Here is a 16111-nt window from a genome sequence, read left to right as displayed (position 1 = left end):
CTTGGTTTTGTGCTGAATAAAAGACTCTTTAGAAGTCTTTAGCAAGAGCTCTAGAAGAAAGTCATGAAAGATTTATGGAGTTATAAACCTGGTTGTTTATTTAGGATCTTCTTTTGCTTCAGGTTGTGCATCACTTTACTAGTTAAGGACAACTTCTCTGCCTGTTTTCCATTCATGTATAGGACTCCAATTTGGACTTTTTTACATGCTAGATGCTTAATATATCCCAAACTGATTGAAGTTCCCTTATGTGGGAAACAGTTTATTATTGCAGCAGTGCTGATTTCTTTTACTTAGACCTTCTTTCCCTAACACTTAGAGAAACATTTTCACTGCAAACAAAAGCAATTTACCATACAATATTTAAAATGCATCATTAATTATGCAAGACATAGGAAAAGTAGGATCATTACAATTTCTTGTTTACTTTTTCCTTGTAAATATTTTTCCTAAATAGGTATTCTGTAAAATTGCAAAAGACAGCCTAAAGAACTTAGCTGCCAAGAGAGTACATTGACGTTTTTCTATTTTCCTATTTATTTAGCCTAGTTATGATATTTTTTATTTGTTCTCAAAATATTTAGTACCTGAAATCTGCCTTTGCATTATAGAAGACAGCAAAAGGGATCACAAGAGACTCTCTAGCCCTTGGATAAAGTTAACATCTTCTACACTTATGTTGTTTTAAGGATGAAGACTTTGCAGCTTCTGAAGGCATTATCTTTCATTTTTTAGCTACTCTTATCTCTCCAAAGTGTCTTAAGAATACCTAACTTTACTCCTTCTTGCTATAATTTAAGCTTATTTTATTCAGTGTACATCGTGCACATCCTCATCCTTTTCATGTATTTGAGGACTGTTGTTTTACCTCCTAGGCTATGTTATTTCTTCAGGCTATACAAGAGGAATTTGTTCAATTTAGTCACATAGATCGTGTTTTCTAGATGTGCTTCTGATCTTTGCAGATTTCCTCTGGACTCCCCATTTGATTCTCCTTCAAAGGGAAACACAATGACCTAGCCTTCAGAAAGTGTTCTGACTGCAGTCTCACTAGTGCAGAGTACAGGAGAAACATAATTTCATGTAGTCATGATAGAGAGTAGAGGGAGAAGACTGTTGTATCTATCTGCATTTATCTGGCATTTGCCCCTTTTGCAACAGGACAACATTGGTTCAATATATCACAATCTACTAGAGCCCTGAGATCTCTTTTTCTTCTGCAGAGCTGCCACCTCTGTCCTTCCTGACCCATAATGTACTGCTAGTTGTCCCTGTTGAATGGTATGCTTCATTTTTTCAGACTCTGCAGTATCATTTGAAATAAGTATTCTGACCTTCAGCATGACTTCAGCCTTTCCCAGTGTTACTGCCCAAATCTGATCACCCTATACTCTATTTTATAATCCAGACAAAATGAGTGGTTATTACAAATATTGAATAATAGCAGACTAACAATAGACCTTTCTAGACCACACCCAGTGCCATCCCTTCTGACAGTAAATCAACTACAAATTTATCTTTCCTCAGCTTTCTGACATAATTTGCACCTAGCCCTTAGGGGCTAAATCTGTTTCACTAGGTTGCTTGTGACTGAGAGTGTAATTTGAGATGTTGTCAAAAATCTTTCTAATGTTAAGATAAATGACACCTGGCTGCTTGTCTCTCACCCACATTGCCTGTTACCCTCTCACTGAAGGAAATGTGACAGCCCATTGATGACAGATCCCTTTTGGCTGTTACTTGTCTTGTTTGTTTTCTCTGTGTTTTTGAAATGTGTATGTTTATTTCTTTCAGGATTTTTCTTGGAATCCAAGTCAAAATGAATGATTGATAATTCCCTGGCTTCTTCATTCCCTCCCTTTTCAGCATGTAAGCACTAGGTTTCCCATTTTCAAATTCTCCATATTTCCCCATAAAGTCTCAAGAGCTTGCTATCTACTCAGTTCTGTAAATATTATAAAATAAATCCCAATATTTTTAGTCCATATGAAACCCTCTCGCTTTCTCTCATTTTGAAAATCTTCACCCTTATTTCTTTAGTAAGACATATTTTTGGGTTTGGTTTCTTTCTTCCCCCCTGATTAAACATGTTGTGTGGCACTTTCTGTAGCTTAAACTTCTTCTTCCTGCTTGTTTCTGTTCCTTCCAGATCACTAGGTCTCTCTGCAGAATTTTAAATTTAATTATTGACTCTTCATTCTAAGCAACAGCACTAACTTGGCAGCAAAAGCTCTTCTTCTGCTGCTGGAAATCTCAGTATAAAATACAGTCTGTTTTCTGCCTGTTCTGAGTTAGTTCAGACTTTCACACTTGTGTATGTGGTCTTACTTCCTGTCTGGAACTATGTTTAAAGGGTTAGTGTGATTTCTTTTGTTTATGTAGTGCTAAAAATTCCAAGTCTTTAGCATGACTCTTCATGAAGAAGAGCTGGAAAATAAGATATGCATCATTGAAGTGGGAAACCATCTTAAAGTACTGTTCTGGGGTTTAGAGTTTGATATGTTTCAGAGTATAATGTACTACAGCTTTTCTTTCCTAAAAACAGGTTGAACAAATGTGTCATGAACAGTTTAGGTATGTAGTACCTCTTTTTTTTCAGACAAGTAAATAAATTTGATCCTTGTATTTCAGCTGAGTTTGCCTGTTCCTCTGTCAGAGTCAATGAAGGTTGCTGAAGTGAGGGCAACGTTTCCCAAAATTTCGAGTGCATCGCTTTGTTAAAACATTTTTTAGAAACTAAGATGCACAGGATATTTTAGCTCTGTTTTATGTTACTCTTTGAGAGGTCACTGGTGAAGCCAATGCCTTCATGGTGTCTGTCTTATGCTTGGATGAAAGCTCAGTAAATAGATACAAAATTGCCCTGGTTTCCTCTTTCTTTTACCTTGTTAAAAATCTTTTTGGACAAAATTTCCTCAAAAAGCCCCTGTTTGAGATGGCTGATCATGCTGATCTGTGTTGCCTTAATAGTTTTAGGATGGTCTGTTCTCTATTCTGCCAATACTCTGCTCTCCTTTATCTTATAGTTTGACTGTAAATTCTTTGGGATTGAGACCATAATTTTTTCTTGTAGGTTTGTATAGCCCTTAGTGCAACTGACATCTTGGTCTGTGAGCAGAGCAGGAATAAAAAGAATATATTATCTTTGTTGGTATTAATTTGTAGAAAGAGTTTTGCAGGATGGAATTTGGGACCATTCATTTTTCAGTTTCATGCACACAGCGCCTTTTGCTCTGATCAAGAAATAGGAGGTAGATTAAACCATTTAAAAATAGTGGGGGAGGATTAAGACATAAACAAACTTATCAGCATCTTTTTCTTATATTGAATTGAGGGTTTTTGTGATTGGCTAATTTCTATTTTATAAATAATTAAGTATTAAAGATAAAAACTGTGACAGGTCATCCCCTTAAGAAATAATAACTTGTTAGCATAATGGTACTAAACTTACTGGGCTGAACTAAATCAGCCGAAGGTTTAGCCCAGTACATTTGTTTCACAGCCCATCATGAAGGAGCTTGGGGACAACAGCTCTTTGTTTTGATAAACTCACCTTTAACCAATACAATAATTAAAATCATGTCATGGTGAATATTTTTCATGAAACAAATGGGATTTATGAAATGATATAGTCTTAAAATTAAAAAAAAAGGAATCTATATTAAATTCAAATGGCAACACTCCCTTGTATTCCTTTTGTCTATGCTGAGCTGTGAAGTGAGGAAGAATCTGGGGACCATTGGGTTTGAAAGGCACCTGACACAGATTGGAGGGAAACACAGTAGCTATGGAGCACTGGGTTTGGGACAATACAGTTCTAATTTAGGTAACTGTAGCTAAAGGAACTGGAAACATGTTTGTTATGGGTATTAAAACTTTCATCAAGAAATGCAGCTAAGCTATTAGGCTAGTGATGGGCCTTGGGAAGAATGAAGAAGATTCTTCAGGCACAAGAAAGTGATGTTAAAAAACTCTTTGCAAGAACTATGCTCCTTTTCTTTTCTCAAAACACTAAATTTTTTAAGGTATGCTTGCAGGCTATTTCTGCATGATCAACTGCAGGAAGTAAAAAAGTACTTCAAGCACTATGGTTCACAGAGCCTTAGTACTAGAGATGATCAGAACCAATCAGTTGACAAAAAATGTGATGGTGGAAGATTTCTTCTCAAAAGCCCATTTATTTCAAAATCTAAATCTGACAAGTTTTTGGGGAATTTAGGTAGTTTGTTTTTAATTTGAGTGTTTGTGAATATAGAATCACAGAATCATCTAAGCTGATTGAAAAAACCCTTGAGATCATGAAGTCCAACCTATGACACAACACCATCTTGTCAACTAGACCATGGCACTTAATGCCACATCCAGTCTTTTCTTAAACACCTGTTTAATTACATATGAAAAATTATGGCCCAGTCTGCTTTTGGTAGTGCATAATGACTTCAATCCCTGAGCATACATCATGAGTTTTATTTATAAATGCTCATAAAATTCTCTTCAAGTGCATGTCAGGGACATGTAAGGGCAGCAGGGCCCTCTAGGTAAGGATATGCAAGAGAGATTGTCTATGTGAAAGTGGTCTGCATAAAGAATAACTTTGGAAACCTGATTTTCAGTCTGATACATTGGTACTAATTATATGTTTTAAAAATATAGAAAGTAGATCTCTGAAAGAGCTTTCAAAAAATCTGAAGTCTGCCAATGTCATCTAGAATGGGATGTTTCTGTGGTGGTTTGTTTTGGTTTGTTTGGCTTCTTTGATTTGGTTGGGGGTAATTTTTTGTCTCCTTTGTAAATAAAGAGGCTATCTTCAGAAGCAAGTGCTTGAAAATTAATTGTGGTTCATGCTTTCAGTAAAGAAAAAAATAAATTACATATATTGAATAGAAGTGCCTACTAGATTTCTGTAAAATTCCATTTGTGGTTACACAGTGCAGTAACAGTAGTTTATTTGATGACCTGCTAATCATGCACTTTGTGTTGTCTACTCCCCAAGGCATTTGAGAGTAAAATTATGTTTCCCAATTATTCCATCCATATTAATGTTTCTTGTTTGGCAAATTGAAGAAGTTATTACACTACAACTCCTCCTACCTTTGTGTACCAAGTATCTGCTAGGGCCAGCAATTCTGAAAGAATCAGAAGAAACCAAATCAAGGGAGGACTAAAGTAGAAGTAAAAACAAAACAAAAACAAACAAACAAAAAAACCCCAAACAAAAACAAGCCAAGAACAGCTAAAAAGCAAAAAGTAAACTAGATCCCAAGCCATATAAAGGCTAGCAGTTTAAGACTGTATAGCACTAATAAACACTCTCTGTATATTGTGATACCATGGCATGATTATTCCCCGTTTTAGGCTAACACAGTGTGCTCCTCTATGTAAGTATTCAGCAGGCAGTAGTAATTATATGACTTAATTATATGGGTTGGTTTCTTTGAGGTAAAATTACTATATCAGCCCACTAAATAACATATTTGCATTAATAAAGCAAGACAAGTATTTTAACTTCTCTATTTATGAACATAAGAATCTTTATATTTCTTAATAGCATTATTTTAAATTTTTATGTATTACCTTAGAGCATCCTTCCCTGTAAGTATTTTTCTCTAACTGAGAATGACTTGTTAACATGTTCAGAACAATAAAAATGCATTCTCTTTATTTTAGTAATTCCAGAGATTTTGGTGATAGTGCAGTTCTGAAAACAGAAGATGACAAGAAAGATTATGACATGCTGAGAAAGCACAGAACTATGATGATATTTTTGGTATTGGTTCTTTGAAAATATACTGCTCTGTTTTAAAAGTAAAAGTTGTCTTATTGAAATTTTCTAAACTATAACTGTTGGGCAAAAAAACCTTCTAAACCTAAGAGATGGACATCACTAACATCCCCACTTGAAATTTCTACCCACATTTTCATAGAAAGTGTCTCCACTCTTGTCTGCATTACAGCTTCTCTCCAGTGGACTGAAAGATTGAGATTAAAGAAGGTTAAATAATTTGCCCAAGGTCATGTACTCAGATTGTATCAGAGCCATATAGGCTGTGTCTTGGCTTAGAGACCAAAGCTGCACCACTAAGAATATTTCCTTCCTTCCTTCCTTCCTTCCTTCCTTCCTTCCTTCCTTCCTTCCTTCCTTCCTTCCTTCCTTCCTTCCTTCCTTCCTTCCTTCCTTCCTTCCTTCCTTCCTTCCTTCCTTCCTTCCTTCCGCCACTTCCTTCCGCCACTTCCTTCCGCCACTTCCTTCCGCCACTTCCTTCCGCCACTTCCTTCCGCCACTTCCTTCCGCCACTTCCTTCCGCCACTTCCTTCCGCCACTTCCTTCCGCCACTTCCTTCCTTCCGCCACTTCCTTCCGCCACTTCCTTCCTTCCGCCACTTCCTTCCTTCCGCCACTTCCTTCCGCCACTTCCTTCCGCCACTTCCTTCCTTCCGCCACTTCCTTCCGCCACTTCCTTCCGCCACTTCCGCCACTTCCGCCACTTCCTTCCTTCCTTCCTTCCTTCCTTCCTTCCTTCCTTCCTTCCTTCCTTCCTTCCTTCCTTCCTTCCTTCCTTCCTTCCTTCCTTCCTTCCTTCCGCCACTTCCTTCCGCCACTTCCTTCCGCCACTTCCTTCCGCCACTTCCTTCCGCCACTTCCTTCCGCCACTTCCTTCCGCCACTTCCTTCCGCCACTTCCTTCCGCCACTTCCTTCCTTCCGCCACTTCCTTCCGCCACTTCCTTCCTTCCGCCACTTCCTTCCTTCCTTCCTTCCTTCCTTCCTTCCTTCCTTCCTTCCTTCCTTCCTTCCTTCCTTCCTTCCTTCCTTCCTTCCTTCCTTCCTTCCTTCCTTCCTTCCTTCCTTCCTTCCTTCCTTCCTTCCTTCCTTCCGCCACTTCCTTCCGCCACTTCCTTCCGCCACTTCCTTCCGCCACTTCCTTCCGCCACTTCCTTCCTTCCGCCACTTCCTTCCTTCCGCCACTTCCTTCCTTCCGCCACTTCCTTCCTTCCGCCACTTCCTTCCTTCCTTCCTTCCTTCCTTCCTTCCTTCCTTCCTTCCTTCCTTCCTTCCTTCCTTCCTTCCTTCCTTCCTTCCTTCCTTCCTTCCTTCCTTCCTTCCTTCCGCCACTTCCTTCCGCCACTTCCTTCCGCCACTTCCTTCCTTCCGCCACTTCCTTCCTTCCGCCACTTCCTTCCTTCCTTCCGCCACTTCCTTCCGCCACTTCCTTCCTTCCTTCCTTCCTTCCTTCCTTCCTTCCTTCCTTCCTTCCTTCCTTCCTTCCTTCCTTCCTTCCTTCCGCCACTTCCTTCCTTCCTTCCGCCACTTCCTTCCTTCCTTCCGCCACTTCCTTCCTTCCTTCCGCCACTTCCTTCCTTCCGCCACTTCCTTCCTTCCGCCACTTCCTTCCTTCCGCCACTTCCTTCCTTCCGCCACTTCCTTCCGCCACTTCCTTCCGCCACTTCCTTCCTTCCTTCCGCCACTTCCTTCCGCCACTTCCTTCCTTCCGCCACTTCCTTCCTTCCGCCACTTCCTTCCTTCCGCCACTTCCTTCCTTCCGCCACTTCCTTCCTTCCTTCCTTCCTTCCTTCCTTCCTTCCTTCCTTCCTTCCTTCCTTCCTTCCTTCCTTCCTTCCTTCCTTCCTTCCTTCCTTCCTTCCTTCCTTCCTTCCTTCCTTCCTTCCTTCCTTCCGCCACTTCCTTCCTTCCTTCCGCCACTTCCTTCCTTCCTTCCGCCACTTCCTTCCTTCCGCCACTTCCTTCCGCCACTTCCTTCCGCCACTTCCTTCCGCCACTTCCTTCCTTCCTTCCGCCACTTCCTTCCTTCCTTCCGCCACTTCCTTCCTTCCTTCCGCCACTTCCTTCCTTCCGCCACTTCCTTCCGCCACTTCCTTCCGCCACTTCCTTCCTTCCGCCACTTCCTTCCTTCCGCCACTTCCTTCCTTCCGCCACTTCCTTCCTTCCGCCACTTCCTTCCTTCCGCCACTTCCTTCCGCCACTTCCTTCCTTCCTTCCGCCACTTCCTTCCTTCCTTCCTTCCTTCCTTCCTTCCTTCCTTCCTTCCTTCCTTCCTTCCTTCCTTCCTTCCTTCCTTCCTTCCTTCCTTCCTTCCTTCCTTCCTTCCTTCCTTCCTTCCTTCCGCCACTTCCTTCCGCCACTTCCTTCCGCCACTTCCTTCCGCCACTTCCTTCCGCCACTTCCTTCCGCCACTTCCTTCCGCCACTTCCTTCCTTCCGCCACTTCCTTCCGCCACTTCCTTCCGCCACTTCCTTCCTTCCTTCCTTCCTTCCTTCCTTCCTTCCTTCCTTCCTTCCTTCCTTCCTTCCTTCCTTCCTTCCTTCCTTCCTTCCTTCCTTCCTTCCTTCCGCCACTTCCTTCCTTCCTTCCTTCCGCCACTTCCTTCCGCCACTTCCTTCCGCCACTTCCTTCCGCCACTTCCTTCCGCCACTTCCTTCCTTCCGCCACTTCCTTCCTTCCGCCACTTCCTTCCTTCCGCCACTTCCTTCCTTCCTTCCTTCCTTCCTTCCTTCCTTCCTTCCTTCCTTCCTTCCTTCCTTCCTTCCTTCCTTCCTTCCTTCCTTCCTTCCTTCCTTCCTTCCTTCCTTCCTTCCTTCCTTCCTTCCTTCCTTCCTTCCGCCACTTCCTTCCGCCACTTCCTTCCGCCACTTCCTTCCTTCCTTCCTTCCTTCCGCCACTTCCTTCCGCCACTTCCTTCCGCCACTTCCTTCCTTCCGCCACTTCCTTCCTTCCGCCACTTCCTTCCTTCCGCCACTTCCTTCCTTCCTTCCTTCCTTCCTTCCGCCACTTCCTTCCTTCCTTCCTTCCTTCCGCCACTTCCTTCCTTCCTTCCGCCACTTCCTTCCTTCCTTCCGCCACTTCCTTCCTTCCGCCACTTCCTTCCTTCCGCCACTTCCTTCCTTCCTTCCTTCCTTCCTTCCTTCCTTCCTTCCTTCCTTCCTTCCTTCCTTCCTTCCTTCCTTCCTTCCTTCCTTCCTTCCTTCCTTCCTTCCTTCCTTCCTTCCTTCCTTCCTTCCTTCCTTCCTTCCGCCACTTCCTTCCGCCACTTCCTTCCGCCACTTCCTTCCGCCACTTCCTTCCGCCACTTCCTTCCGCCACTTCCTTCCTTCCTTCCGCCACTTCCTTCCTTCCTTCCGCCACTTCCTTCCTTCCGCCACTTCCTTCCGCCACTTCCTTCCTTCCGCCACTTCCTTCCTTCCGCCACTTCCTTCCTTCCGCCACTTCCTTCCGCCACTTCCTTCCTTCCGCCACTTCCTTCCGCCACTTCCTTCCTTCCTTCCGCCACTTCCTTCCTTCCGCCACTTCCTTCCTTCCTTCCTTCCTTCCTTCCTTCCTTCCTTCCTTCCTTCCTTCCTTCCTTCCTTCCTTCCTTCCTTCCTTCCTTCCGCCACTTCCTTCCTTCCTTCCGCCACTTCCTTCCTTCCTTCCGCCACTTCCTTCCTTCCTTCCGCCACTTCCTTCCGCCACTTCCTTCCTTCCGCCACTTCCTTCCTTCCGCCACTTCCTTCCTTCCGCCACTTCCTTCCTTCCGCCACTTCCTTCCTTCCTTCCTTCCTTCCTTCCTTCCTTCCTTCCTTCCTTCCTTCCTTCCTTCCTTCCTTCCTTCCTTCCTTCCTTCCTTCCTTCCTTCCTTCCTTCCTTCCTTCCTTCCTTCCTTCCTTCCTTCCTTCCTTCCGCCACTTCCTTCCGCCACTTCCTTCCGCCACTTCCTTCCGCCACTTCCTTCCGCCACTTCCTTCCGCCACTTCCTTCCGCCACTTCCTTCCTTCCTTCCGCCACTTCCTTCCTTCCTTCCGCCACTTCCTTCCTTCCTTCCGCCACTTCCTTCCTTCCGCCACTTCCTTCCGCCACTTCCTTCCGCCACTTCCTTCCTTCCGCCACTTCCTTCCTTCCGCCACTTCCTTCCTTCCGCCACTTCCTTCCGCCACTTCCTTCCTTCCGCCACTTCCTTCCGCCACTTCCTTCCTTCCTTCCGCCACTTCCTTCCTTCCGCCACTTCCTTCCTTCCTTCCTTCCTTCCTTCCTTCCTTCCTTCCTTCCTTCCTTCCTTCCTTCCTTCCTTCCTTCCTTCCTTCCTTCCTTCCTTCCTTCCTTCCTTCCTTCCTTCCTTCCTTCCTTCCTTCCTTCCTTCCTTCCTTCCTTCCTTCCTTCCTTCCTTCCTTCCTTCCTTCCTTCCTTCCTTCCTTCCTTCCTTCCTTCCTTCCTTCCTTCCTTCCTTCCTTCCTTCCTTCCTTCCTTCCTTCCTTCCTTCCCTCCCTCCCTCCCTCCCTCCCTCCCTCCCTCACTTACATAAAAATAATTATACAAGTAAATAGTATGTAACTATTAAAACAAAAATTATATTAAATTTAATTTTTTTTCCTTCAAGAAAGCCATGAGAGAGGTAACTGGTTTCCCTAGGGGGAAATTTGGGCAGGTGAATTTACAGTTAGGAGAAATCAGCTTCCATCTGGATTCTTTCAACAACCTGTACTTCTGATCCTAAAGAAAAAGAGAAAAAATGATTTGCCTTGTAGTATTTCAGCCTGATCCTTTCATACTCATCAAGCTTCTCAGACTCCTCAAACTGATATAAGACTGCATTAGTTTTCAGCCAGTACATGGTAAAACCAAATATATAATTCCATGTTTGCAGAACTCTTGGAATATCTATGCCTAAAATTAAGGGAAATGACATCTCAGTTGTTAGAAAAAACATCTGTATAGGGTGAATGATATAAACAATTTACAGCAATTATGGCAAATTTGGAAATGATAGTGATCTTATACTGGCATGGCAATCTGGAGTAGTTCTCAGTTTTGTTTTATTTTGTTTTATTTTAATATAAAGAGTATTTTTTGTCATTGATTATTTCCCTTCTGTACATGCCTGCTTAAATAGGTATTTGTACACCCAGCTTTTCTCTAATGGGATAAGTCTATCTGGCAGACAGAATGCAATTATCATTATATTTAGACTCAAAATGAATTTGTTTAGTTGAACAATTTCAGTTTAATTTTGGCTTTTAAAGGTTTGGATGACTTGATTGGACAAGGTACATTAAAGACTTTAACTTTTACTGTGAGAATAGATATATAAGACAAATTAAAAATCCAAACACTGGATGAAATTCCCTTAATTCTCTCTCTTGCTATACTTCTATGATGGGCCTTTTTTGTCAGAAGGTAAATACTCTCAGGAATTTGAGATAGAAATAAGAAAAATCCTAGTGATAGTTGGAGGTGTTATTTCAGTTCTTTGTCATTGTTATAGCTAAGAATCTCAATATCTATTAAAAGTCCCATGAATTTATATATAAGACTCCTGATCCTACTGAAAGTCTTGGCTAACTGACTACAGACTGTCTGCTCCCACAACTCTATTAATTATCATTTGCATTACTCTGTCCAGAACTCACATAATTCCATTTGTTACAACAAGACGATTAAACATTCATTTTTCATTTTTTAAATGAATATCTGGCTCTAAGATTTGAAAGAAAAATGAAAATTCCTGCAAGTGATAATATAGCGTAATCAGAAACATTTAAATATTACCCAAGCGATGTACTCTGAAAAACCCTTTGAAGGTTGTCCAGGTGTCTTTATACTGTTCATGGGTTGCTGAATTAAGTAACTAATAAGTTTCTCCATGATAATTAAGAACAGGAGACAGAGTGCTTTTGTACATATATATTGGACACATAATTCAGAAATTATATTTGACCTATTAGCATTTTTGATCAGTCTTCTCCAGTTGCTGTGGACATTGCTAAATGACATTGCTAAATGAGTTGCCTGGTAATTGGAAGAATGTAGGTTCCAGAAATGTGAATGTGCTATTTGTACTGTATCATGTCAATCTTGTATTCTTTTAGCCAAGATCATCATTAATTTTTAGCTCTATTATTAGATATTAGAGGGAATTGTGTTTGCAATGTTCATGAAGGACGGAGGTGTTTATTTGGTTTTGATATGAAATGGTGTTTTGTCTCTATTTTAATGGTTTAGTGAACTCTGAATCTTAAAGCTGCACATTAAAGCAAATTGCAGCCCCATCAGGCAGATATCTCATGTAGAGATGATTTTTATGTCTGTTGAAATAGCAATGAAGCCATTCTCTTTTTGTATCATGATCCATTTCATAGCAAATGAATACACGTCTTGCAGATATGCTGCCAAAGTATTTCTGATGTTTTCACACTGGCAAGTATTGAAATAGTAGGAAATGGAACCACAACTTGGGGAAATGTGAGGTATTTCATGATAGCACATCGACCAGGTATTTTCCAAATTCAGAGAAGCTACTCGAATGAAATTGAGATAATGTTTAAACCATGACTAATACTAGGTACAGAGCTAGGCTATCCCAGTCCAGCTGAGCTAGATGGTATCACATAGATTTAGCAATGAACTTTGCCTTGTAGTGAACTGGATCCAGAAGATGTCACATGAAAATGAGGTGACAAAATAAATCTTCCAGAAACCATGTTTACCCAAGGCTACTTAACAATCTGAGACCTGCTCAGCCTTGGTAAGGTCTGAGCAGTATAAAGAATGCTGCAGACCCAAACATTTTTCAATCCTTTTTCAATGTCAAAAAGCACCTTCTTTTCTGTGTTTCTTTTGTCTGACTATGGCCTCTTTGACAGTTTCTTTCCCCCATGCCAATCTTTAGAAATGTGTGCCTAAAGTTAAGATCCCCTGAAGTTAGTTTTATAACATTTGAACTTCTGGATCACTTTAGGGCAAGTTTTCTGAAGTACGTTTGTTGCGAAAACTGCAGATGGAAGCATAGTGGGATTTTCAAAAGCAGTTAAACAGACAAGGCACTTAACTCTCATTTAAATTAATTAGCTATATTGAGCAAGTTCCCCTTGGCACTTTTGAAAGTTCCACTGCTAAGTGTTTATGTCTACATAAAAAATTATGATTTTCAGAAGAGGATGAGCATCCAGCAACTCCCTTTAAAGCTTGACTATTACAGGTTTTCAGTAGCTCTGAAAATTATAATTGTCCCTTGTTCTATGTTCCTAAATGATCCTCCCTTGTTTTGTAGTTTCTTAACAGTTCCTGCTGTCATTTATTGTATAAAGTTAATCTCAGAGAAGAAGTGGGATCAATAGTACTAGCTCATAAAGAGAGGAAATTAATGACATGGGTGAATCTTCTGCACAAGTTCAAGAAACTGGAATCTTTGATGCATACAATCAGTGAAAAAACTGATAGATATTTAAGACTATTGTAATTATGATTTGTACTTAATTTACTTATTACTTTTATATTATGCAAAATAATAGCTCAAAAATACATTACAGGCAAAGACTGCTGGAGGTTGTGGATAGCTGGGAGTGAACCAGATGACCAAAATTAACATGACTTTTCAGTTATTAAGGTCTGCATGTACAGAAACCCTTAATAGACCTTTTCAAGTGTAATAAAAGCACAGTGCTCACTCTGAGGTATAGTTTCCCCTGCTCTATCTTCTAGAGTATTGTCCAAGTAGCAGTCTGAGGATATTTACACATCAGCATTTTGGTTTCAATCAAGAGTCAGCTAGTGAAAGGAATCTACTAATTATTCCCACTTAGCACACTCGCTCATTGTAGAGCGGGTCTTGGGCTAAGTGAACAGGGCTGCTTTTGGCTGAAATGAAAACAAAATATGTTTTCCAGAAGGACAGTTAATCTTCATTAATGAAGCCCACTGAACTATGTCAAAATTAGGTCAATACAACCTTCTTCTTCAGACTCTAATTTCAAATACAGCCCAATGTTATCATCAGTTCCTCAGAATTAACAGTTTTGCTCTGCTGATTGATTTACTGTGGCACATTCTTTGTTAATGGAGTTATAAACTGAGTTGTCAGATGGTTGTGTTCATGGGAGAATTCCATCTTTCCACAAATTTCCAGAGTTTTCATCCCCCAATGCCAGAATTTTCTCAGATAAACAAGTATTTTGAAGCAATTTTCAATTTCAAACACTGGCCAATGTTTATTGGACTATATCTCCTCTTTCTTCTTAAATAGTAGTACAACATTACTACTATTTGTACTAGTACAAAACTAATGAACAAAAACTCATAACATTTTTTTAAAGCTTTTTGATAAATCTAGGTCATCCTACATGTGGTTTTTTGCCTAGAAAATTAATCCAGACAATCAAGATTTTAAAACATAGGATTTAAACCTTGTAAAATCCGCCTACCTCAGCCATTCATTCTGGTTATTTTCTACATTGATTTAGAACTTTTTATGCTTTAAGATTCATTTCTGTTTGACTTTTTCTATAGCTAACCAGTCAATAGTGTTTACATTAATAGTTAATTTATCAGGGAAAACAATTTTTTATCCAGTGAGTTTTTTCAACATTCATAACTTTATATAAATTTATATGCTGGAAATTATCTTTTTTAGTCTGTGTCAGATGTATCAGAGTGAAAAAACATATATCAATATTTGTCAGCTAGCTTCAGATGTAGGAATTTATTATCAGTTGTTGTCAATGTGAGGTGTAATCTGAAGCACTTTAATGTTTTGCAAACCATTAAGAGATTTTAGGCATGTTTTTAGTCAATTAAAATACTGTCAGGGCAAAAGTATGTGAAATTGTAAATAGCTGTAAAATTAAAGGATTTTCTTTTTTTTTTTAATTTTTAAATTTTCTTTTTAGTAAAGTAGAAGCTCTAAAAGACAAAAGGGAATTCTCTGTACTTATCTAAGCCATTGATTCACAATACAGTAAATGTGACCTTAGGATGCTTAATGCCAAAAAACCCCCTCTGTAGACTCATGGTATTAAATACTGATCTGGTATAACTCACCTTTCTAATTCAAATGTGTTTAAAATTGGGACAGCTAAGCTTTATCCTGTCAGGCTTTCTGCTGGATGAGATATTGCCTGTCCATGCCATTTTAAGTCTATGCTGGATAAGGTGGTGTCAGGTGTCTGCTCTCCTGGTGATTCTGTATTGTGCTATAATCTAGCCAATATGTAGTACTGTGGTTTTCTGAGTCATTCCAAATTTATCCACAATTCTGGATTGATGACCATGGTTTACTGTTGCCCCCTGTTATTGTAGTGTGTGACTAAATCACAAGATTTGTATTTATTCTCCTAGCAACAATGGGAAGGCAAATTGCCTTCACTATCATGCTGATTTCATCATAGCATGTTTTTTCTCACATCCAGTAGATGAAACAATAAGGTGTTATGTGGACTTTTAGGATTTCAGTGATTAAAACCAGGAGATTGTAATAGGGGTGATTTTTTTCTTAGTGTACCAAGTACTCTGCTGGAGCTCTATTAAAGCTGTTTCATACAAAACTGGGTTATTCTTGTGCTTTTTAGGAAGCTAAGTGCTTAAATGATTTTCTTTTCCACAGTCACCAGATGATGTATTTTGCAGAGTCATCACAATCCTTGATATAAAATCTGGTTGACTTCTGGGGATTCAGGATCCCCTCCCACTGAAATCCTCGAGTGACCCTGAGGGTTCACAGAGCTGTTTTTATGAGTGATTCTTGTCTCCTTGTTACTCTGTGGTCCCTTGGAGTGGAGAACATCAAAGTCCTGCACCGAAGGGGCACAGAGGAGAGCAGGAGTCAGGCTGCTTGTTGCTGCTTTCTTCACCCTTCACAGTGCTGTAACTGGTGCTCTGGCTCTCTGAGGAAGGCATATAAGGCCAGCAATGCTACACTGTGATTGCCTCTCAAGTCTGTTGAAAACTTGCTGAAAAAATAAACTTTAAAGGCCAAAATTACCCCTTTTTATAAGCTGTCCTCATTCTGTCCTCCTCCAGAGGGAACTGAAAACATTCCTGGCGCCTGAAGTTTTGTTACTGCTGTTTCTCTTATGAATACAGCCTCCAAATGAAACAAAAGTGCTGAGTACTTAATAGGCAAGAACAAGGAAAGTGCTTTGTCCTTGAGTGCTCACCACCTCACAAAGGAATGAAAGGTGGGGCCTCGAGCAACAAGGAGTGGTTCTGCTGCCCACCAGGGGCTCTGCTCTACCCTCAGCTCTGGTTCACTCTCAGTGACCTCCGCAGAACGGGGCTCAATGAGGGTGGGCTAAGGACAGCTGGCACCAAGCTGAGTGATAACGTTAAGTAGGAAATTCTTTAAATCCA

At 40.8% G+C, this 16111-nt stretch overlaps 1 protein-coding gene across 5 annotated transcripts in view; it reads left to right on the top strand.

The window, feature by feature from the left end:
• GRM8 (glutamate metabotropic receptor 8) overlaps positions 1 to 16111 on the top strand; it is a 320010-nt gene that overhangs the window by 259525 nt on the left and 44374 nt on the right. The window lies entirely within an intron of this gene.

The sequence above is a fragment of the Agelaius phoeniceus genome, chromosome 5 (assembly GCF_051311805.1).
Source record: "Agelaius phoeniceus isolate bAgePho1 chromosome 5, bAgePho1.hap1, whole genome shotgun sequence".
Classification (NCBI taxonomy): domain Eukaryota; kingdom Metazoa; phylum Chordata; class Aves; order Passeriformes; family Icteridae; genus Agelaius; species Agelaius phoeniceus.
This window is presented reverse-complemented; position numbering and strand designations above follow the sequence as displayed.